This window comes from Rattus norvegicus, chromosome 2, assembly GCF_021556685.1.
Source record: "Rattus norvegicus strain SHRSP/BbbUtx chromosome 2, alternate assembly SHRSP_T2T, whole genome shotgun sequence".
In the NCBI taxonomy this organism is placed as follows: domain Eukaryota; kingdom Metazoa; phylum Chordata; class Mammalia; order Rodentia; family Muridae; genus Rattus; species Rattus norvegicus.
Window position 1 is genome coordinate 134,517,430 of NC_141535.1, and position 26,257 is coordinate 134,543,686.

The 26,257-nt window shown below is 37.9% G+C and overlaps 1 long non-coding RNA gene across 1 annotated transcript in view; it reads left to right on the forward strand.

Annotated features, from left to right (window-relative positions):
• The window catches only part of LOC147996235 (uncharacterized), a 158,949-nt gene extending 132,901 nt beyond the window's left edge, over positions 1-26,048 (forward strand). The window contains exon 7 of the long non-coding RNA XR_015671634.1: positions 25,382-26,048. This is a non-coding gene — a long non-coding RNA (uncharacterized LOC147996235). The remainder of the gene's footprint in view (positions 1-25,381) is intronic.
• Positions 26,049-26,257: the final 209 nt, after the last annotated feature.

Below are 26,257 nucleotides of genomic sequence, written 5' to 3' on the forward strand. Positions count from 1 at the left end.
AATTCGCCTTAAAGGTATGTACTAAGGGCATGTCTGTATTTTAGCCAGAAGGACTAAATGTGTGTGTAGTGTGTGTAGTGTGTAGTGTGTAGTGTGTAGTGTGTAGTGTGTAGAGTGTGTGTGTGTGTGTGTGTGTGTGTGTGTGTGTGTGTGTGTGTGTGTGTTGTCTGCATTCTAGCTAGGTCTTTGGATGTGATCCCTTGCCAGAGTAGCCTTGTTGCTGGATTAAAATTCCACTACAGAAAGAAAAATATCACAGTGGTTTTGTTCTCATTGGGAGATTTCAACCCTAATAGCCAAGGGAAGGAAAGTGAGGCAACACAGAAATGGGCTCTGCTTTCCCACATATGGACTGAAATCCTCACCAGTTATAAAACTAGTTTTCTTTATTTTTGTTTCATGTATTTGCTATTATTGTTGTTTTTATTTTAAAGAAAAATTAGTTTTCTTTGATTTTAAATCTTCACCCTCTTTTTTCTCAGATTACAGAATTTTTTATTAACTTGAGTATTTCTTATATACATTTCGAGTGTTATTCCCTTTCCCGGTTTCCGGGCAAACATCCTCCTCCCCCCTCCTCTGTCTCCGGATTCTTTGTGTTGAGATTTCAGCACATGGGGATCCACCATGTCTGTGTTAGCTGTGAACTTCTCTGCAGATCCTGTATATGCCACATAAAATTCTGCCTGAATTCAGCTCTGTCAGAAAAATTATTTTCAGAGATTCCCTGCTTCACACACACAATGCAAACACGATGCAAGCTAGGTGTTCTTTTTTCTCAATGTCAGCATTATCTGAGAGAATGAAATATTAAAATTTAATCACGTAAACAGTCTCGAGCTGTTTTCCTGCTCTGTCCTTCTGTGCAGAGAATGCCAGAGAATAAAGACACACTAGCGCTTTCTTCTGATGATTGCACAGCGTTCTTGCTGATGCTGTTCCTGCTATTTTTAAAATATGTTGACTAATAATACTGAGTTTCCTCCATAAGTGTTGTGAAAGATCAACAGAAAGGACGCTCTGAAGATGCATTACCTGGTCCCCAGCTAAACAAGACAAACAAATACTACACAAAACGAAGACTTCCGAGTCTGCCATGTGCATTCTTATAATGGGCAGCACCCATATCTGGAAGGATGTGGGGGACTTAGTGCTTCAGTTCTCCTTCTCTGTGTTGTTCTCACTCTCTGCTCCATTCGAATACTCTGTCTGCCAAGTTCTTTTACCCAGCACCTCTCATCTGTTTTCATTAACTGATTTCATAGGCTCAGTCATCTGTATTAGACCTTTATTGTTTCATTCATTTGATTCTTAAAGATTTTATATTATTTTGAAATTTACTATGATAAAAAATACATGTGACAATTACATTTCTGAATATGTTCAATATTTTATTATTATTTTGATAGTTTTATCACATAAGAAGGGAAAATAAATTTCCATTAATTATAGTTGTGATGTATGAATGTTTTAATAAATATTACTATTTATTTATGGCTTTGTATTGTTTAAAGAATTAAAAATTATTGTTATAATTGCTATAGGAAATATTTTGTGACTTTGCATCATATATATTTCCAGGTTCTCAGGAGGAAACATAATAGCCTTGTTTAATGGCTCTTACTTACGGGTGGCTCTGCCACTTTACCAATGATAGAAACTAATGCTGATGAGCACACGTGAAGGGGTATTTAGAACAATCATATACTGACGGAGGATGGCTAATTTTACTCAAAAGAAAATGTCTTTCAGATTTGACTTTGATTCATAGGTATTTCGATTTTCTTTCTTTGCCAACTTTTTATAGTTAAAACTTGTCATAAAACCAGAGGTTGGTGAAAATGCTGAAATAATTTAAAATTATTAAACATCTGGTACCAAGGATTGAGCCAGGCAGGCTTGGTAATGTATTGTGTTTCCCAATTCCAGTTAGAACTGGACTTCCTGTAACAAATATGAACATGAACATAAGACTATTGTGTTTCTAAAAATACATGTAGTAAAAGTTCTGTGCCCATACTGTAACAATGATACTGTGTTCTCATAGGAATATGCATACAGAGAAGTATACACTAGAGTATGATTCTATACCTTGATGTCCTATTGGGGAGAAGTTTAAACAGCTTATGTTTATGACCTTGGGAGAGGAATGGGACTTGGCAGAGAGCAGACACTATAGGTGAAGGACTGAGCGTGATGCTAACGAAAGCGCTTGTCTAGGAAGGAGCTTACCTTCAGCCTGCATCTGTCACAGCAGCAACTGTACAATGAGTAGGACAAAAACCGGGTACTTCATCTGACTTTTGCAGTGGGAATTTAATCCTAGCAAGAAATTTAATGTTGCCTTATATCTAATTTAGAAAGATACTCAAAAGTTGTGTTTTACCTTTCCAGGCATGTTGCATATGAACAAGCTATATTGTATGTACAATCACTATTACTTTAGCTTCACAAATAACTACATAAGACTATATTTTCAAGTTAGATAGATATTAATTTATTCATATGTTGTTTTGTGTGTATATCTTCGTGTGTGTGCGTTTTCATGTATATGCACTTTCATGTACACTGCATATGTGGTTACACATGCCTAATCGAGGGGAGAGGGTAGAGAACTCTGAACTTCATGTCTCAGGAGTCTTTCTAGAGGAGAGATCTCTGTCTGCCTAGATTTTGCTAGCGTACTTGGCTCCATGGCCTAAGAGCACCAGAGGTATACCTGTCACTGATTCCTCATATCTGGGATTGTAAGTGTGTGCTATTATATGTGGTTACCCTTACTATTATTTTCTATTCACTAGTTCTTATGGTAAACACAATAATGGGGCTAGTTATGGTGTTTTCTTAAATACTTTATATTGTCTCTCCTTCGTTCCCATTGTTCCCCTGCCCACCTGCCCACATTTGATGATAGTCTTTCTATTTCTTTCTATCCACTGAAATGTTCCATCACACTCTTACTCTTCAAAATATTTTTAGGGTTCCAGCATGGATCAGTGACAGGCCCCAGGGCCCTGCCACTAGCAAGGGAGTTGATAGTGGTTAATGGCTGCTAGAGCTCTGAGAGAAACTTCTCTTTGAGTGTGTGGCCACTGGCAGTTTGGCTGTGCGCATGTACATATTGGAGGCACAAAGTGACCTGAGTGGGTTATAGTTTTTAACGGGGGGAGTTGTTGTGGGCTCTAAGGGAATTTGGAGGAGGTATAGGGTACAGTTATAATGAAGCTATATTGAATATGTGTATGAAATTTTGTAAAGATGAATTAACAAGTACTGAAAGAGAGTCTCACTGTATGTACAAAGCTGGCCTTGAAGTCAGAGTTCTAGCTGCTTACGTTTCCCAAGTTTTTTTTTTTCTGTTGTTTTGTCTTTTTGTTTTTGTTTTTCTACCTGAGTGCTGGAATTTAAGATGTGAAACATGAAACTTCACTCAAAACTAGTGTGTGTGTGTGTGTGTGTGTGTGTGTGTGTGTATGTGTGTGTGTGGGTGTGTGTATTAGAAGTTCTTTAATCCTTTTAATGGTCCCCTTTTTAACTTCATGACTAAATCCCACATATACACAATTCAAATACAAGCACTATGTATGAGAGAAACTGTAATTTGAGTCTGGCTTATAGCACACCGTAGTAATTTCCAATGCATATATTCTCCTGCAAATGTCATCACTTCATTCCTTGACCAAAAACGTTTCATTGTAGATATATAAAATATTTTTCTTGTGTATTTATGTATTGGATTAACCTTAGGCTTGTTCAGTTGCTATAACCATTGTAGATGGAGTAGTACTAAAACCTGATTATGCAAGTAATTCTGTGACACTCAGTGATACTAACTTTCTGGGTGAGGTACACTTGACAAAGATTCTCCTAATCTGCAAACTGTCTCTTCATGTTAGCGTGCACTTCTATGGAATTCCATTCCTAAGTGGTGGGACTTATTTCTTATGCTATCAGAATCCTTTTTAGAAAGGCCTAATTACACTTACAATGTAAAGTGTTTTCATCTAGCGATTTAAAAGTTGCAAGTCTTATTTAAAGGTCTCTGATACATTTTTACGTTTTTGAGAGATAATGACCCAATTTTACTCTTCTGCTTGGAATGTCTAGTTTTCCAAGCTCCTTGTTTAGAAAGGTTATTTTCTAAGTAGACATCTTTAAGGGAGCAGTTATGTGGATTTTCCCTGAGCTCTCTATCTTGTTCCAGTGCTCTACATGCCAGAGTTATCACTGGTACAACAATGTCATTGCTGCCATTGTCACTATGAGTCTATAATTTGAGTCAGTTTTTCTATGATATTTCAAGATCATTTTTACTGCTCATAATTACTCTGTCTTTTCAGATAATTTGTGTAACTGTTCCTTTAGCTTTGGGGAAAATGTCTTTAGAGCTTTGATGGTGATTAAGTTAATTCTGAAGATTACTTTTAGTAACAGTCAATTTTAATATTTATTCTGTCTATCCGTCATGAGCACTGAAGGCCCTACCATGTATCTCTTCTGTTTTCATTGTAAACTATGTCTTTTACATCCTTGTACTGTATTTCTAGAAATTTTATTATTCGAATGGGATATATTTTCTACTTTTGCATCTACTTATATCTGTATATCTATATCTATATCTATATCTATATCTATCTATCTATCTATCTATCTATCTATCTATCTATGATTTTGCTTGATGATTTTTTACCTTTCTGTTTACTGCATTGATGTCTGGACCATAGAAAATTCTCTGTCTCAAAGGATAATTTACCTCTCATTGACAGATGTGACATAAGCTGAGTGTATCTAGGTTAATTAGTTTATGAAATAGCTTAATTCAGACTTTCCTGTTCAATGGGTGCCTTCCCCTATACCATGACCGATGTACTCATTTTCCTACTGTCTTATGGACCACAAGAACTTTGACGTCCTCCATTTCTAGATAACAGAAAGAAATGTTATGATGCTGTGGGATCCGTTGACAACGGAACCAGGAAATGGTGTGCCTGGTTTTAGTTTATATTCACCATGGCTGCAAAGAATGACAAGAGATCATGAAAACTCTGGTGAGAAATCCACCAATTCACAGAAGCTACACTATGACTGGTAGAAGAAAATACACAAATGCTAGCTGTTTCAGACCTAGGAACCGAATATTCTTTTATGAGTAAGGTGCCTAAACCTAGAAGTCATCAGTTCCACAGACATATTTATTGATTCCCATTGTTATTTTAATTTAATGTTGCTTTGTAACACAAAGGGTAGAATTTGAATTAAACTGTAACAGTATGAAAGGAAAACATGTTAGATTGTTGTAGCAGCCAAATAATATTGTTGCCAATATATTTACACTTAATTATAAGACAGTTTCATTTTCCTCCTTCACATAATTATTAGAGGAGTATTATAAAATGTGGCATTAGTAAGAAGATCTATGGTTTTGGTGTTGAGTCTCCATTTAGAAATTTAGCATCCCAGCAGCATAGATCATGATAATGAAAAAGCATTATTTTGCTTTATGCTTCTTGCTTAATAAGCACTGGAAAATGAGAACTGTGTCTACTGAGTCACATTTGTGACTGTGCAGAATGCTGCCGAAATAAAGGCTGCCAACATTTCCAAAGTTACAATTGCAAGATAATACCAAACACACCATTAATCATCACAAGTACCTGTCCCGGTTTGTGTCCAGAGGCCTTTCCATCTGTATTCCAGAACAAGGCACTTGCAAAGTTGTACAAGGTAGCAAACAATACTTTTCAGCTTTTCAAAGAAAGAATAAGCCACTACTGAAAGACTAAACATGGACTGACCCAGGGCTCCAACTGCATATGTAGCAGAGAATAGCCTTGTTGGGGCATTAGTGGAAGGGAAAGCCCTTGGTCCTGCCAAGGTTGGGCCCGCAGTGCAGGGGAATATGGGGGAGGGCAATAAGGGGAATGTATAGGGGGAATATCTGTATGGGGGAGGGGGAGGGGAGGGAATGGGGGCTTATGAACAGGAAACTGGGAAGGGAAATAACCTTTGAAATGTTAAGTAAAGAAATATATAATAAAAAATTTTTAAAAAAGAAAAATATTTAAGGGATGTAGACACTAACGTAGCGTTATGAAGAAGTTTCTCCTGTTGATATCTCACTACTCTTTTAGGTTCATAGTAGACTTTAATTCTTGATTAAGTAATGAGGAAGGGCTGGTGCACTATATAAAAGGACACCTATGTTTAGTCCACCTGCACTTGAGCATCTGAGGAACATACTGACCTCCGCATCTGCCCATGTTACAGAAGTGGAATTCTTAGTCAAGAATTCCAAACTGACAAAGCAAGAAGCCCCAGCATAAGAAACACCATCCCATTGAACAATACTTTCACACAGATGTCTTCCTTTTAATTTCAGAACAGTGTGGAGGGAAAATACAGGCTAGGAAGATTAATTAAATTCAATGCAATCCCCATCAAAATACCAATCCAATTCTTCAGAGACTTAGACAGAAAAATTTGCAAATTCATATGGAATAACAAAAAATCAGGGATAAATAAAGCTATCTTCAACAATAAAAGGACTTCAGGGGGAATCACTATCCCTGAACTCAAGCAGTATTACAGAGCAATAGTGATAAAAACTGCATGGTATTGGTACAGAGACAGACATATAGACCAATGGAATAGAATTGAAGGCCCAGAAATGAGCCCACACACCTATGGGCACTTGATTTTTGACAAAGGAGCCAAAACCATCCAATGGAAAAAAGATAGCATTTTCAGCAAATGGTGCTGGTTCAACTGGAGGTCAACATGTAGAAGAATGCAGATTGATCCATGCTTATCACCCTGTACAAAGCTTAGGTCCAAGTGGATCAAGGGCCTCCACATCAAACCAGAGACAGTCAGACTAATAGAAGAAAAAGTGGGGAAGCATCTCGAACACATGGGCACTGGAAAAAATTTCCTGAACAAAACACCAATGGCTTATGCTCTAAGATCAAGAATCGACAAATGGGATCTCATAAAACTGCAAAGCTTCTGTAAGGCAAAGGACACTGTGGTTAGGACAAAACGGCAACCAAAAGATTTGGAAAAGATCTTTACCAATCTTACAGCAGATAGAGGGCTAATATCCAAAATATACAAAGAATTCAAGAAGTTAGAATGCAGGGAGACAAATAACCCTATTAAAAATTGGAGTTCAGAGCTAAACAAAGAATTCACAGCTGAGGAATGCCGAATGGCTGAGAAACACCTAAAGAAATGTTCAACATCTTTAGTCATAAGGGAAATGCAAATCAGAACAACCCTGAGATTCCACCTCACACCAGTGAGAATGGCTAAGATCAAAAACTCAGGTGACAGCAGATGCTGCCGAGGATGCGGAGAAAGAGGAACATTCCTTCATTGTTGGTGGGATTGAGACTGGTACAACCATTCTGGAAATCAGTCTGGAGGTTCCTCAGAAAATTGGATATTGAACTACCTGAGGACCAGCTATACCACTCTTGGCCATATACCCAAAAGATGCCCCAACATATAACAAAGACACATGCTCCACTATGATCATAGCAGCCTTATTTATAATAGCCAGAAGCTGGAAAGAACCCAGATGCCCTTCAACAGAGGAATGGATACAGAAAATGTGGTACATCTACACAATGGAATATTACTCAGCCATAAAAAACAATGACTTTATGAAATTCATAGGCAAATGGATGGAACTGGAAAATATCATCCTGAGTGAGGTAACCCAATCACAGAAAAACACATATGGTATGCATTCATTGATAAGTGGCCCAAATGCTTGAATTACCCTAGATGCACAGAACACATGAAACTCAAGAAGGATGACCAAAATGCGAATGTTTCACTCCTTCTTTAAAAGGGGAACAAGAATACCCTTGGCAGATAATAGGGAGGCAAAGTTTAGAACAGAGGCAGAAGGAACACCCATTCAGAACCTGCCCCACATGTGGCCCATACACATACAGCCACCAAACTAGATAAGATGGATGAAGCAAAGAAGTGCAGGCCGACAGAAACCAGATGTAGTCTCTCCTGAGAGACACAGCCAGAATACAGCAAATACAGAGGCGAATGCCAGCAGCAAACTACTAAACTGAGAACAGGACCCCCGTTGAAGGAATCAGAGAATGGACTGGAAGAGCTTGAAGGGGCTCAAGACCCCTTATGAACAACAATGCCAAGCAACCAGAGCTTCCAGGGACTAAGCCACTACCTAAAGACTATACGTGGACTGACCCTGGACTCTGACCTCATAGGTAGCAATGAATATCCTAGTAAGAGCACCAGTGGAAGGGGAAGCCCTGGGTCCTGCTAAGACTGAACCCCCAGTGAACTAGACTGTGGGGGGGAGGGTGGCAATGGGGGGAGGAGGGGGAGGGGAAGCCCATATAGAGAGAGGGAAGGATTAGGGGGCTGTTGGCCTGGAAACCGGGAAGGGGAATAACAATCGAAATGTAAGTAAGAAATACTCAAGTTAATAAAGATTAAAAAAAAAAAAAAAAAGAAAAACCAAAAAACATGCAAGCCTGTCAGTTCTGACAAGGACCAGCAGAGGGAGATGAAGCAGGCATGTGAGACCGTCTCTAGGGAAATGTTGAACTTGAACAGACTGCCTTTAGGTACTAAATCTGGACTTTCCAAGGACCGTACAGTGGTCTAATGTTAGGGTTTGTGGGACTGAAACAAAATATCTTTTGTTATCTCGTGGGTGGTGTCTTTATAAGTAAAAAGATCTATTGTCATGTTTCAAAAAATGAAAACTAACATCTGTGTTTATATTCATTTTAAACAGTTTTAATAAAGCACTGCATATATTTCAGTCACATTTCACAGTCGTTAAACAATTAGTTCCTTCCTTAAGAAAAACCATTTATATACAAGTCAGTTTTTGAAGTTAGTAAGATGGAAAGATGTTTGTGTTTGAATATTAACTGATGAAAATATATAATTTCTAAATAAATTCATAATAAACAAAAATAGCAAAGTAAATTTGACTTATTAGGATGTTCAATAAAAGTACTTTGTGTCAGGATTCATAAGTTAATATTACTCACATATTATACTACTGCTCATACATTGTTACATTGTCCATTGGAAAGTGAAGTTTATGAACCTGTATGCATGTCTGGAGCAACCCATGGCTCCAGCTGCAGATGTAGCAGAGGATGGCTTTGTTTGGCATCAGTGGGAGGGGAGGCCCTTGGTCCTGTGAAGGCTTGATGCCCCAGAGTAGGGGATTACAGGACAGGGAAGCAGGAGGGACGGAGTAGGAACATGGTGGGAGAGCGCCCTTATAGAAGCAAGTAGAGGGGGGATAGGATAGGGAGTTTCCGAAGGTGAAACCAGAAAGGGGATAACATTTGAAAGGTTAAAAAAGAAAATATACAATAAAATAAAAGAAAAAAAAGTATGTTATATTTAGTTATAAAATGTTATACTATATTTGGAAGTGTGTTTTAGAATTGTGTGTCTGCTTTAAATCGGGCTGCAAAATCATCTATTTTTCTCTCTCTCTCTGTGGTCACATAAGTTTATGTTATGGTTTGTGTGTTTTAGGTGAACATACATACATGTACATATAAAAGCCAATCAAGCATTGTTACAAAGATGTGGTTCACCTTGATTATTTTTAAATTATTTGTTTTATTACTTAAAATTATAATATAGTTATAAGTAATATAATTACTTACGTGTGTGTGTGTGTGTGTGTGTGTGTGTGTGTGTGTTGCGTGTGGTGTTGCTATGGTCAACAGTGAATATAAGAAGAAGGATATGAATTCAAAAGACAGCAAGTAGAGTTGTATGTCAGGGTTTTAAGAAAGGGAAGGACCAAGAGCCAAAGACTATCTAAAAAAAAACTTTAGGCATCAGAAACCCTCTTTCAATTTGCTGGTCAAGGTTGTTCAAGCAACTCCCAAAATAATATAAAGTTTTGCTGCCTCCGTTGGCTGTCTTCTGGAGGTGAAAAATACATTTTTAGCGCTGGCTGGAAAAACCATAACCTTCAGATATGGAGTACAAGGGCCCCTGACCTGAATATGACCTAACTGCCTCATCTCTGAAGACTGGCTTTCATTTTATCAGAAGGTTCCTTTCATCTTCCAAAGAAAGAAAAAAAAAAGCCTAAAACACCAACAGTCCTATGCAAGTATAATCCAACAAGCCTTATTTTTGAAAATACGTCTTTCTCTTTCCCTGCACCTTCTAGATGTAGCTAAGTTGGCTGGCTGGTGATCCCATGGTCTGACTCTTCTTCTCCAGTGACAGCATTTCTAGACACACAGCACAGGACCTGGCATTTATATGTGGTTCTAGATGTTGGACTCAGATTTGCACGCTTGCAAAAGAAGTATTTTACTGACCAGCCAGCCATATCCTTAGCACTTAGAAATAGAATTTCCATATACTATATTATCATCAGTATTCCTGATATTTTGAAAAATGTCATCAAAAAAACAAACAAGCAATAAAAATGAGATTAATATCTGAGATACTTTAGTTAGCATTTTTCTTCCTTCTCTATTTTCATGTGTCCCACACATTAATAGTACCAGCATGCCCTGCATAATGAAACCATAACTTGAGTTTTAGAAGATCCCCAGTGATTAGAGAGCACTGAAAATTGAGGAGCCCATTTCTGTTCTGTGGGATGACTTTCTTCTCACTTATTTGCTAACAAAATCCACATTCTGTTCACATTTTGGGTGGCCATGTTAATTATGATCCTTTCCCAGCCGCTGGGGACAAAGGTTGATTAGACTAAGCCAAGCATGTTAATTTAATTTCCCTCGCCTCTAACTATCTAAACACAAGCATGTGAGTCAGCCCTATGCAAACCCTTGGAGCCAGTTTGAGGAATTATGGAAAAACGCTGTTAAAAGGGTACAAAGAAGAAAGGGTTAGATATTTTCTAAGTGCAAGCAATGTCTGGGATGACAGCATATCTCTTGCTCTCTTGGTTTAGGAAAAATAGTCCAGGGAATAGCCAGGAGTTTCACTGCAGTCTGTAAAGGTAAAGGTAGAGTTCTGGACCAGAACCAGCATTTTCGGCAATGGGGAATGGACTTTCTATTTCATTCTTTGTTTCGGTCAGCATCTCTGTTAATTTTCCTAAGATATATACCAACTTATAGTAATTAGTCACAGTAATAGTAACAGAAGCCACATTCGCTCCCTTTAAATTACCATCTTTTCCATCTACAAAATGAGGAGAGTCTCCAAAACAGGGCACAACCTCAACACAGTTTTTGTTGTTAAATTGGTATTTGGGTAAGGTACAATTATGCATACACATTATATATAGATACATATATGTATGTATATATGTATGCATGTATAGATGTTTGTACATACACACACATATAAAATAAAGAAACTGTGATTTCTTGGGGAGATAAATACATAAGAGGGATACAAGGAAGGAAAGGGAAGAAGTAAAATGATTTAATTTTATATTTTGATATTTTTAATTTTTTTTTCTTTTTCTTTTTTTCAGAGCTGGGGACCGAACCCAGGGCCTTGCGCTTGCTAGGCAAGCGCTCTACCACTGAGCTAAATCCCCAACCCCGGATATTTTTAATTTTTAAATGTTTAATTAAAAGTTCTTTAAAATGTCAATTAAAACCAGCTCTCTTAAAAATACAATGTAAGAATTGCAGCTTGACTCCCCAGGTATTCTGACACACCCAGGATCACAGGTGAGACCCCCCCAAACCTGCCCCCATACCCGGGGTACCTGGAAACCTGCAAAACTGGAATGTAGAGTCCCTGCTCAGCCAGAGACCCATGTGTCTTCCAGTTACCATCTGTGCCAGGAGAAGAGCCTTGACCCTGGATGCAGATCTAGAAAGCCCACACACCAATGCAAATGTAGAAAGCACACACCCGAGTTGCAGCTCAACTCCCCAGGTACTCTGACACATGCTGGATAACAGGATTACAGGCTTCCTGGAAGGACAGGGTCCAGACAGAGACAGGGAAGCCAGATAAGGCAAAAGGCAAGCATAAGAACATAAACAACAGAAACCAATTTGATTTGGCAACATCAGAATCCAGTTCTCCCACAAGTCCTATATAGCCCAACATACCTATAAAGTAGGATTCAGATATAAATTCTCATTTCATGATGGTAATAGAAGATTTTAAGGAATACATAAAAAAATTCCCTTGAGGGGTTGGGGATTTAGCTCAGTGGTAGAGCACTTGCCTAGGAAGCGCAAGGCCCTGGGTTCGATCCCCAGCTCCAAAAAAAAAAAAAAAATTCCCTTGAAGGAATACAGGAGAACACAATCAAACAGGTGAATGAATTGAACAAAACCACCCAGAACCTAAAAATGGAAAGAAAACACAAAGGGAGACAGCTTTGAAAATAGAAAACCTAGGAAAGAGAACAGGAGTCACAAATGCAAGCATCACCAGTAGAATCCAGGAGATAAAAGAATCTCAGCAGTAGAATATACTATAGAAGACATCAACACAACAGTCAGAGAAAATACAAAAAGCAAAAAGCTCTTATCTCAAAACATTCATGAAATCCAGGATATAATGAAAAGATAGAACCGGAGAATAATAGGGATAGGAGGGAGAGAAGATTCCCAACTCAAAGGGCCAGCAAACATAGGTGTACAGACTGGTTATATCTTCAACAATGTTATAGAAGAAAATTGTCCTAACTAAAGAAAGAAATGCTCATAAACATACAAGCAGCATGCAGAAAACCAAATGGAGTGGGCCAGAATAGAAATTCTACTTGTCACATAGTAATTAAAACACCAAAATGCACAGAACAAAGAATATTGAAAGTAGTGAAAGTCAAGTAAAATATAAAGGCAGACATCAGAATTATAGAAGATCTTCAGTACCTGTCATATAGACCCTAAGAGAACATAAATGCCAATCCAGGCTAATATACCCAGCAAAAATCACAATTACCATAGATGGAGAAACCAACGTATTCCAAGACTAAACCAAATTAAGGAACATCTTTCTTCTAATCCAGCCCTACGGATGAAAATATAAGGAAAAGTACAAAACAAGGAGGGAAACTACACTGAAGAAAAGCAAAAAATTAATCTTTCAAAACAAACTCAAAGGAAGAGAAACATAATTTTACTTCTAACAACAAAAATAACAGGAAACAACTATCATTGGTCTCTAATATCTCTCACCATCAATGGACATGTCCCCAATAACATAGGTGCACAGACTGGTTATATAGACAAGACCCAGCATTTTTCTGCATGCAGGAAATACACTTCTGTGAAAAAGACACATATTACCTCAAAGTAAAAGGATGGGAAAATTTTTTCCAAGCAAATGATCCTAAGAAAAATGCTGGAATAGCCATTTGAATATCCAACAAAATAGACTTTTAAACCAAAGTTGTCCAAAAAGATAGAGAAAGAAACTACATACTCATCAAAGGAAAAATCAACCAAAATAAACTCTCAATTCTGAACATCTATGCCCCAAATGCAAGTGTACCCACATTTGTCAAAGAAATATTACTGAAGATCAAAGCACATATTGACTCTCACACAGTAATAGTAGGAGATTTCAACACCCCACTCACACCAATGGACAGATCATGTAAACAGATAATAAACAGAGACATAGTGAAACTAAAAGAAATTAAGAGCCAAATGAACAACAATATCAATGAACCAAATGGATTTAACAAACATCATGGAACATTTCACCCTAAAACAAAAGAATATAACTTCTCAATACTACATGGTACCTTCTCAAAAATTGACCATATACTCAAGACAAAAAGCAAACCTTCACAGATACAAGAACAGTGAATTAATCCCATATATTTTATTAGACCACCACGGGCACAGGCTGGTGTTCAATAACAAACAAACAAACAAACAAACAACAGAAAGCCCACATACATGTGGAAGCTAAACAATTATCTACTCAAGGACAACTCAGGGAAAAAATAAAGAAATAAAAGATTTTTTAGAATTCAAGGAAAATGAAAGCACAACATATCCAAACTTATGGGATACAATTAAAGCAGTGATAAGAGGAAAACTCATAGCTATGAGTGCCTCCATAAAGAAATTGGATAGAGCATACTTTTGCAGCTTGATAGCACACCTAAAAGCTCTAAAACAAAAGAAGCAAATTCACCAAGGAGATTAGATGGCAAGAAAAACAATCAAACTCAGGGCTGAAGTCAACCAAGTATAAATAGAACTATACAAAGAATCAACAAACTAGGAATTAGTTCTATGAGAAATCAACAAGATAGATAAACCCTTAGGCAGACTAACCAGAGGGCACAGAGACAGTATGCTAATTAACAAAATCATGAAGGAAAGAAAGACAGAACAGAAATTGAGGCAATTCAAAAATAATCAGATCCTACTACAAAAGACTACATTCAACAAAACTGTGAAAACCTGAATGAAATGGATGATTTTCTAGACAGATACCAGGTACCAATTTAATCAGGATCAGATAAACTATCTAAACAGTCCCATATCTCCTAAAGAAATAGAAGCAGTCATCAAATATTGCCTAACCAATAACGTCTAGGACCACATGGTTTTAGTTCAGAATTCTTTCAGACCTTCAAAGGTCCAATTCCAAAACGTCTCAAACTTAAATAGAAACAGAAGTAACACTACTCAATTATTTCTGTATTGCGACACAATCAAACACAAGGAGGAGTGGAATAAAGCAGTCCAAGACCTAAAGGTGGAAGTAGAACCAATAAAGAAAACACAATTAGAGGCAAACCAGGAGCTAGAAAACCTAGGAAAGAGGTCAAGAATTACAGATGTAAACATCACCAACAGAATCCAAAAGACAGAAGAGGAATCTCAGGTGTGGAAGACACCTAATAAAAGATTGACACAACTGTCAAAGAAGATTCAAAGCATCCAGGAAATTCAGGAGACAATGAAAAGGCCAAATCTAAGAATAATTGGAATAGAGGAGAATGAAGATTCACAGCTCAAAGGACCTGAAAACTTCTTCACCAAAATCATAGAAGAACCTCAACCTAAAAAAAGAGATGGCCATAAAGTTATAAGAAGTGTATAGAACACCACATAGATTAGACCGGAAAAGAAAATCCTCTCATCACATAATAATTAAAACACTAACTGCTAAGAATAAAGGAAGGGAGGAAGGAACGAACGAACGAATGAACGAACGGAGAGAGGGAGGGAGGGAGGGAAAGTGAAGGGAAGGGAAGAAGGGAAGGGACAGAAAAAAAGAAAAGGAAGGAAGAAAAGAAAGAAAAAGAAAGAAAGAATGTTGAAAGTTGTAAAGGAAAAGGGCCAAGTAACATACAAGGTAGAGGCATCAGAATTACACCAGACTTCTCAACAGAGACACAAAAAGCCAGAAGAACCTGATCAGAGGTCATGGAGACTCTTAAGAGATCACAAATGCCAGCTAAGTAAGTAAATGAGTAAGTAAGTAAGGCCATTACTATACCCAGCAAAACTCTGAATCAACATAATGGAGAAACCAAAATATTCCAGGACAAAATCAAACTCAAACAGATCTATCTACCAATCCTGCCCTGCAGAGGATCCTAGAAGGAAAGTTCCAACACAAAGACAAGATATTAACCATCTCACAACAAAGCCAAAAGGAGAGAACCCCAAGAACATAAAGCCACCTACTAAAACAAACCTATCAGAAACCAAAGTCAATTGTTTTTAATATCTTTCAACATATCTAAACTCATGGGAAACAGTGAAAGCAGTGCTTAAGAGGAAAACTTATAGCACTAAGTTCCCTGGTAAAGAAACAGGAGAGCTCCTACACTAGCAACTTAACAGCACACCAGAGAGCTCTAGAACAAAAAGAAGCAAATACACCCAAGAGGAGTAGACTGCAGGAAATAGTCAAACTCAGGTCCTAAACCAACCATATAGAAACAAAGAGAACAATATAAAGAATAAAAAAAACAAAACTGGTTCTTTGTGAGAACCAGCAAAATAGATAGCCAAACTAACTAAAGGGCCCAGAAGCAATATCCAAATTAACAGAACAAGAAATGAAAAGAAAGACATAACAACAGAAATGGAGGAAATTGAAAAAAATCAGCAGATCCTACCACAAAAGCCTATAATCACCAAAACTGGAAAATCTAGATGAAATGTATGGTTTTCTACACATACCAAAGTTAGTCAAGAGAAGGTAAACTATCTAAACAGCCCATGTCCCATAAAGGAATAGAAATCATTAAAATCTCCCAACAGAAAAGCCCAGAACCAGATGGATTTAGTCCAGAATTCTATCAGACCTTCAAAGAAGACCTGATATCAATATTCCTCAAATTATTCTATAAAATAGAAACAGAAGGAACACTACCTAATTCATTCTATGAAGCCAGAATTACTCTGATGCCTAAAGCACAGAAGAACCCAACAGGAAAAGAGAACTTGCGAACAATCTTGTTTATGAATATCAATGCAAAAATAGTCAATACAATTCTTGCAAACTGAATCCAAGAACACATCAAAACCATCATTCACCATGATCACGAAAACTTCATCCCAGGGATATAAGGTTGATTCAATATATGAAAATCCACTAACACAGTCGACAATATAGATAGACGCAAAGAAAAAATCACGTGATCATCCACAGCCAATATCAAATTAAATGGAGACATAATTGAAGCAATATTACTAAAATCAGGGACTAGACAAGGCTACCTATTCTCTCCCTACCTATTCAATATAGTCCTCAAAGTCCTATCCAGAGCAATCAGACAACAAAAGGAGGTCAAGGGAGGGATACAAATAGGAAAAGAGGAAGTCAAAATATCACTATTTGCAAATTACATGATAGTATGTATAAGCAACCACAAAAATTCTACCAGAGAACTTCTGGATCTGATAAACAACTTCAGCAAAGTGACTGCATACAAGATTAACTCAAACCAATCAATAGCCTTACTTTATCAAAATGATAATCCGGCTGATAAAGAAATTAGTGAAACAACTCCCTTCATAATAGCTGCAAATAATACAAAATGTCTTGGGGTAACTTTAACCAAACAAGTGAAAGATCTATATGACAATGATTAAAAGCCTCTCAAAAAAGATCTCAAAAATCTCAGAAAATGGAGAGATTGCTCATGCTCATGGGTTGACAGAATTAACATAGTAAAAATGGCCATCTGCCCAAAGGCAGTATACAGATCCAATGCAATCCCCATCAAAATACCAAGACAATTCTTCAAAGACATGAAAAAAGCAATTCTCAAATTTATCTAGAAAGTTAAAAACACCCAGAATAGCAAAAACAATTCTTAACCATAAAAGAACAGCTGAGAGAATCACCATCACTAACCTCAAGCTATACTACACAGCAATAGTGATAAAAACTGTATGGTATTGGTAAAGAGACATGTCGATTAATGAAATAGAATTGAAGACCCAGAAATAAAACCACACACACACACACACACACACACACACACACACAAGAATGGATACACAAAATGTGGTTCATTACTCAATGGAATACTACTCAGCTGTTAAGAACAAGGACATCCTGAGTTTTGCAAGCAAATGGATGGAACTATAAAATATCATCCTGAGTGAAGTAACTCAACCTAAAATGACATGCATGTTATGTACTCACTAAACAATAGATATTAGCCAAAGAAAAGTACAGAGTACCCAAGATATAGTCCACAGAACTCTAAAAGGTCAACAAGCTGAAGTACTCTAGTTAGGATGCCTCAGTCCAACTTGGGAAGGATAAGAAAGCAATCACAAGAGGGCAGTGAATGAAAAACTTGGGAGGGAAAGGGGACGCGGGGTGGGGATGGGGGAGGAAGAGAGTAACATGATCTGGAATTGGGTGGGGGGAAAGAACTGAACCAAAAAGAATGAAAAGAGGCAACCAGGGAGGTAGAAGGACTCAGGACTCAAATGGAGGAACCTTAGATGAAATGCTCTACAATGGAAAGAGGGAACTTGTAGAGCCTACCTCCAGATAAAAGACAGGGCGTTGAGTGAGGGCTGGGGTTGACATCCACAGTCAAAATTCCAACTCATAATTCTTCCTGTCTGAAATAAATGAAGGGATGGAAATGGAGAGAAGACTGAGGAAAAGTAGGTCCAATGACAGGCCCAAAGTGTGATCAAGCTCAAGGCAAGGCCGCAAGGCCTGATACTATTACTGAGGCTATGGAGCATTCACCAAAAGAAAGCTACCATGACTGCCCTCCGAAAGACCCAACAAGCAGCTGAAAGAGTCAGATGCAGATATTTGCACCCAACCAGTGGACAGAAGCTAGTGACCTCTGTAGTTGAATTAGGGAAGAGTTGGAAGAAGCTGAGGAGGACGACGACTCTAATGTAAGACAAGCAGTCTCAAGTAACCTGGACCCCCAAGATCTCTCAGGCAGTGGACTACAAAGAAGGCAACATACACCAGCTAATATGAGGCCCCCAACACATATACAGCATAGGACTGCCGGGTCTATCTTCAGAAAGAGAAGATGCTCCTCACCCACAAGAGACTGGAGGCCCAGGGAGTTTAGAGGTCTGGTGAGGTGGGGAGTGGGGGAATGGGGACATCTTAGTGGAGACAAGGGTTTGTGGAAGAGTTATAGGATGAAGAACAGTCAGATCGTGGACCAGGAGAGGAATAAAATCTGGATGTAAAATGAAAAGATTAAATGAAAATTTAAAAAATTAAATAAAAGAAATAAAAAATAGAGAGGAAAACAGAATTTTCAACTGAGAAATATCCCATGGATGAGAAGCACTAAGAAAATATAAAACCTCCTTAGTCATCAGGGAAATGGAAATCAAAATGACCCTGAGATTCCACCCCACACCAGTTAGAATGGATAAGATAAAAAAAACTCAGGTGACAGCAGATGCTGACAAGAATGTGGAGAAAGAGGAACACTCCTCCATTGTTGGTGGGATTGCAAACTGGTACAACCACTCTGGAAATCAGTCTGGCAGTTCCTCAGAAAATTGGACATAGTACTACTCGACAACCCAGCTATACCACTCCTGGGCATATACCCAAAAGATTCTCCAACATATAACAAAGACACATGCTCCACTATGTTCATAGCAGCCTTATTTAGAATAGCCAGAAGCTGGAAAGAACCCAGATTTCCTTCAACACAGGAATGGATACAGAAAATGTGGTACATTTACACAATGGAGTACTACTCAGCTATTAAAAACAATTACTTCATGAAATTCTTAGGCAAATGGAGGGAACTAGAAAATATCATACTGAGTGAGGTACCCCAGTCACAAAAGAACACAAATGGTATGCACTCACAGATAAGTGGATATTAGCCCAAAAGCTCGGAATACTCAAGGAACAATTCACAGAGCATATCAAGCTCAAGACGAGGAAGATCAAAATATGGAAGCTTCAGTTCTTCTTAGAAGGGTGAACTAAATACTTATGGGAGGAAATATCAGGACAAAGACTAAAGCAGAGACTGAAAGAAAGGCCATCCAGAGATTGTGCCACCTGGTGATCCATCCCATATGGAGCCACCAATCCCAGTCACTATTGCTGATGCCAAGTAATACTTGCTGACAGGAGCCTGATATGGATGTCTCCTGAGACACTGCCAGAGCCTTACTGGTAATTGTACTGAGCATGGGGACCCCAATCAAGGAGTTAGAGAAATGCTTGAAGGAACTGAAGGAATTTGCAACTCCATAGGATAAACAACAGTATCAATCAAGGAGAATTCCCGTAACTCCCAGGGACTAAATCACCAACCAAAGAGTTCACATGGAGGGACCCATGGGCCCAGCTGCACATGTAGCAAAGAATGGCATTGTCTATAGGAGGAAAAGCCCTTTGTCCTGTGAAGGCTCATTTTCACAGTGTAGGGTAATGCCAGAATTGGGAGTGGGTGGGTGGGAGTGGGAGCATCTTCATAGAAGCAGGGGGAGGGGTGTGGGAGAGGGGGGTAGGGGATAACATTTGAAATGTTAATACATAATATAAAAAATCTAAAAACAACAACAACAAAATAAAAACAAGGACACATGCTCCACTATGTTCATATCAGCCTCAATTATAATAGCCAGAAACTGGAAAAAAACTCAGATGTCTCTCAAAAGAGGAATGGATACAGAAAATATGGTACATTTACACCATGAAGTACTACTCAGCCATTAAAAGTAGCAACTTCGTGAAATTCTTAGGCAAATGGATGGAACAAGAAAATATCATCCTAAGTGAGGTAACATGGTCACAAAAGAATACACATATTATGTACTCACTAATAAGTGTATATTAGGAAAAAATCTCAGAATACCCATGATATAACTTACAGATCATATTAAGATTAAGAAGAAGGAAAACCAAAGTGTGGATGCCTCGGTCCTACATAGAAGGGGGAACAAAATAATCATGGGAGATAAAGGGTGGGAGGAACTTGGGAGGAAGAGAGGAGGGGGGAGAGGGAAAAAAGGGACATCATCAGGTGTGGGAGGAGATGGGGAGATATACAAAGGGTCAGGAAATTGACCTGTGTGTAGCAATGGGAGATGAAGAGCTAGGGGCAGCCACCAGAATGTCCCAGATGCCAGAAAAGGAAGAGGCTTCCAGGACCGGATGGGGATGACATAAGCTGGAATACACAACAAAGGTGAGAGAGAACCTTAAGAGACCATATTCAGAGGTTAGCCACAGCCCCTGATTGAGGGATACCCTTCACAAAATTTTAACCCTGTTTTGCTCCTGTCTAAAGGAAATACAGGGGCAAATAGTGGAGCACAGACTTAAGGAAAGACCATTCAAAGACTGCCCCAACTGGGAATCTATTCCATATGCAGCCACCAAACCCAGTTACTTTCTGATGCCTAGAAGTGCTTACTGACAGGAGCCTGATATGGATATCTCCTGAGAGGCTCTGGCAGAGCCTTACAGATACTATAGATGTGGATCCTTGCAGCCAACCATTGGACTGAGCATGGGTTAAGGGAAGGACTGAAGGAACTGAAGCAGATTGCAACCCCATAGGAAGAACAATATCAAACAACCAGACACCCCCTCCAACCCCAGAGCTCCCAGAGACTAAACCACTAACAAAATAATACACATAGAGGGACCTCTGGCTCCAGCTGCATATGTAGCAGAAGATGACCTTGTCCCAAAGAAGGGAAGCCCTTGGTCCTGTGAAGGATTGATGCTCCAGCTAGAAAATGTTAGGGCGGGAGTGGGTGAGTGGGTGAGTGGGTGGGGACCTACCTTCATAGAGGTAGATGGAGAGAGGGTGAAATGGGGATTTTCAGGGGGAAATTGGGAAAGGGAATAACATTTGAAATGTAAATAAACAAAATAACCAATAAATAAATAAAAATACAGTACAAAATAAAGACCAATTACATGTGTTTAGTGCATTAGTAGAGAAACCTCAATGAAATAAAAAATGTACTTACAAAGCCGGGGAAATGGATCAGTAGGTAAAGTCTTTGCTAAATAAACATGAGCATCTGGGTTTGGATTTCAGCACACACATTTAATTGTGCATCTGTTTGTTTTTTCTACACCAACATGAAAGTGTAGACCAGTGGATTCTGGATGCTTGTTAGCCAGCCAGTCTAACAATAGCAAACACCTGCTTCAATGAGAGACTCTGACTCAAAAATGAAGTACAGAGAAGAGAGAGAGGTGGGGGGGGAGGAAAGAAGGGAGGGAGGAAGGAGGAGGGGAGGCAGGAAGGGAAGGAGGGAAGAACCTGCAAATACATGTTTATAAACAAGCACACATGCATGCAGGAACATATTCAGATTGTGGGTATATAATCTTTCTGTGCACCTCACAAATTAGTTCTAAGTCTCCATTAATTGAATCTTACGTGTGTGTGTGAGCATTGTTTAATACTGTCATCATCCCACATGAACAGCAACAACTACTACAACCACCCCAACACCGTGCAATGACTGCCCAATAAGTACAAATACACTACAATTAGATAATGTTTAAAAGTTGACCTTTCAATTATTCTGGACAAACACAAGTCCTCAGCTTAGGATGGCTATAGATCACCTTTAGGGGATATAAAATGAAATATTTCCCCATCGTAGGAAGTTTACTGGACAGAATTGATCTGAAATATTGTAAGGTGTTTAGGTTTTTCTTTTAATAGATTTGGGAAATCTTCATATTTTTGGCACCCAATGATTTTCTTTGCAATGTGTATGTTTATCTTATTTATTTGCCTAAAATCATTACTGTTTGTGAAAGAATATATGATTATTTCAAACCTTCCTGTAGAGTTATCCTTGTTATTTCATAATTTTGGCATTTCCTTTTAAAAAGCTTAGTCTGGACCTGAGTTCAGTCATCAGACCTATGTGCTTTTAAGGAGAGCAGCAACTCCCACAAATTGTTCTCTCACCTCCAACGGGTTCAGCTTGGCATGCCCACACTTATACACTTTCTATACACAACGTACATAAACACCATTTAAAAAAAAACTATTTGTAAAATGTGCTGTCTATTTCCTCTTATGACTACTTAAATGAACAGATTGTAAAATAAATGGGACTTGTGCGTCTAAGTGATTAGTGGTCAGGGCTTCTGTTAAATATCACTGTTTTCTTAATATGCTTTCACTGGAGAACAACAGTGCAAAGATGATCGGGGTCCATACTGAATCTGGGCATCTGTTTTAGTCAGCAGCCATCATCAACCATGAGACAAATGAGTGAGATATCTGGGAACTTAGGACCTCAGCTCCTCTGTTCTCCAACATAAAGCCTAAACTCTCCAGGGATCTATGCACTAGGGATTTATTTTTCTAACTGAATCATTAGCCCATGTTTCCATGAACAAAAGAAATAGACAATTTGTTAATAATTTATATATTAATTTTTGCAGTGCTATAAATGGATTAGATATAATAAGTCTTTAAATGACTCATTTGTTTGATCTAAGACTAGATGATTTATTAAATGATCAATGGAGGAATATTGATCCATATGTCACATAGTTAAAAACTTGTGATTTGGTCACATTTTGCCAGATTGCATTACCCCTCTGATATAATCTGCTAACTTTCAGAAGTAGCGATAAATATTCTTATTTCAGAGCTGATTAGATAATATGTTAATACTAAAAACAAAACCGTATGTAATGCTGAACACCCAGGAGATAAGCAAACAGTGATGAACTGCAGTATTTTGGAGAACCAGTATCTATTCAGAGGGAGAATAGTATTTACTGGTGTGTATGTGAGTCCTTACTGTAATGAAGCTTCTATCTTTTATGTTAACATAATTTTCCCAAATTTAACATGCCTTTACATGGATTTGGGGGTTTTGAACTCATAATACTTGCATAGCAAAGATATTACTCACCAACCCTTACTCCTTAAGGGCGATGTTGGCCTGGAAACTGGGAAGGGGAATAACAATCAAAATATAAATAAGAAATACTCAAGTTAATCAAGATGGAAAAAATAAAAATAAAAAGAGAAATACATAGAGGAAAGAGGGGGAAATAACAAAAGGCATAAAAATATTGAAAAACATATAGAAGAATGTTTTCATTGTATAAGAATCATATAGAAAGAGAAATAGACAATACCAGATCTCCATAGCACATGATAATCAAAATACTATATGTTTACAATAAAGTATTTAAATGTCAAAAACAAATAGAATAGAATCAAAGACCCAGAAATAAACCCACATACCTATGGACACTTGATTTTTGACAAAGAAGCCAAAAACATACAGTGGAAAAATAAAACATCTTCAACAAATGGTGCTGGTTTAACTGGCAGTCTGTATGTAGGAGAATGAAAATAGAAAAAAAAAAAAGAGTGGTAATTTAGATTTTTAGTCCATCTGTCTCTGAATGGACAGACATATTTTCATACATCATTATTTGTGATTACTAATGACTGTCAAGAGCCAGTGTATTTTCATATATTGATCTCAGATTTTCTGTAGATATACCAGGAAGTGAGAACAGCACATCTAAGTCCTATTTTAAATTTGTTATGAAACTCCTCATTAGTGTTGCATACTGTAGCTGTAGCATTGAATATATTCCACCAACAATGTCTCCAGTTTTACCAGCAGGTTTTATCTTTTATTGCTTTGTTTCCTGTATCTTTCTGCGATCAATGCTGCCATCTGAAAGGTGATCTTAGGATGTGGATTTTATTATACTGACTAATGTTGCTAATCATCTTTGTTTCCCTTACTCATCTTCTCGGAGACACTGTTGCTTGTTTTCAGTCAAGTTATGGTGATTTTTGTTACTACCAAGAAGTAGTACTCCTTCATATCTTTTGGAGACCAAAATGTGATTAAACTACTTACAAATGTTTTTCTATTGCAATGGTTCCTTTTACACCCGATTTCCTTGACAGTGCAAGGATCTTCATTTTAATGTCATTTGAGCTGCCCAGTTTTGTGTTTGTTGACTGAATTATGGATATCATGTCTAAGAATTAATTCTGAGAAACTTACTCTGTTTTTCTCAGAACTTGCACAGTTCCAGGGCTTCTGTTTCAGCAACTACTTCATGTGTGCTGACTTGTTCAGTTTTTTGGGTGTTTTCTTTTTTTTCTTTCTTTCCATTTTTTTTACAATATGAAACTCTAACATATTTATATATTTATATATGTGTGTGTTTATGTATTATATATATGTGTACATATATATGTGTGTGTGCATGTGAATATATATTCACAAAAGTATCATAAAACATAAAATGTTTAACAAAGGACCAGTATACACACAATAGGATAGCAAGAGACTCAGGTTCATAGCACGTTTGCTGCTCAAGTATGAGGAACTGAGTTCAGCCTCTAACACTTACATAAAGTAAAATCCAGGGATGGTGATATGCTCCAGTAACCCCAAAGATGGGCAGGTAGAGGAAGATAGACTCCCTGGGTCTCACTGGCACTCCTTGGCCTAGGATAAATCTATCCCACAAATTCACATTCCAAAGCTCTTGAGCATCACAGTGCTTGTCATCCAGTCTCCCCCTGTACAGCCACCCCGACACACACACACACACACACACACACACTCACACACACACACACTCACACACACACTCACACACACACACTCACTCACACACACTCACACACACACTCATACACACACTCACACACACATACATCATCGGTTACCATGCACATAGTTGTATACACACACAAAATATTTTACATAAGAAATATTGAGTTTCTGTATATAACAATAAATTTTGTTGATGAAGTTTCAAAATATTACATTAATAATCTGTTATTCCAGGAGCCTACATATAAAACTATAGCCCAAGAAGCAAATTATATGCATATATGCACTTTGTAGAGAAAATTAGTCATCTGGAATAACTTTCACAGTAGAAGCCAATAATGCTGCTGTTATTTTCATTCCAGGTCTTTCACTCTAACTCTCTCCAGATGAGCAGGGAGCCGAGAAAAGAAAATTAGTGGCCATTCCAAGGACATGGCTCTGAGACAATTCTATTCTATTAGTGTGTATACAGCCTTCCAGAAAGTTGTGATTCAGAGCTGCCAAAACATGATCTGCCCAAGAGCAACATTTATTCAGACCATAAAATGGAGAAAGAAAGAAAATTGATAACAGCAACAACAAAAACAACTCCATGGGTCATTTAAACCACCTTCTTAATGTCTGAAAGATTTCACTGGAAGAAAGACTTCTCCTCTATTGGTAGCTTATGTTGAATAAATAATTCTGAATGAACGCAGTCACAAATAGTGATACAGTTTCATAAATCAAAGGGTAGCTACTTCAGCCAAGTGTCTACAGAAGAAGCGCTCACCCCCAGCCCCTCTTCTGCTTGCTTGGACGGCTGCTTGTTTGTACAGACGTCCCTCAAGTACCTCCACACTTGTGCTGCTGCCATGTTTATAATCTTCTCGATATGCTTGCTCAGAACAGTTTCACTCCTTGTAACTCATCTTTTGTTCTGATCCTTCTTGTGTTTTTCTGAAAATTGTGTTCAAGTGACAGAAAAAGTCCAAAATCCATGCTTTGAGGACTGAGGATAGGGTACAAATAAAAGTATGGTAATTATCAAATGTTTGCTTCTATCTTGGCATTATGATGTGAGTTTTACTGCAATATCTTTCCTTGTAAGAGATTTCTGAATTTTAATACACATTGCCGTTGTTGAGATTAGCTACATTTTGCGTTTTATTATCTAAAGTCATACAATCACATCTCAGTAGAGCCATAGTCAATTGGTATGCTGACTCAAACTTCATATTTTTCTATATATAAAGAAA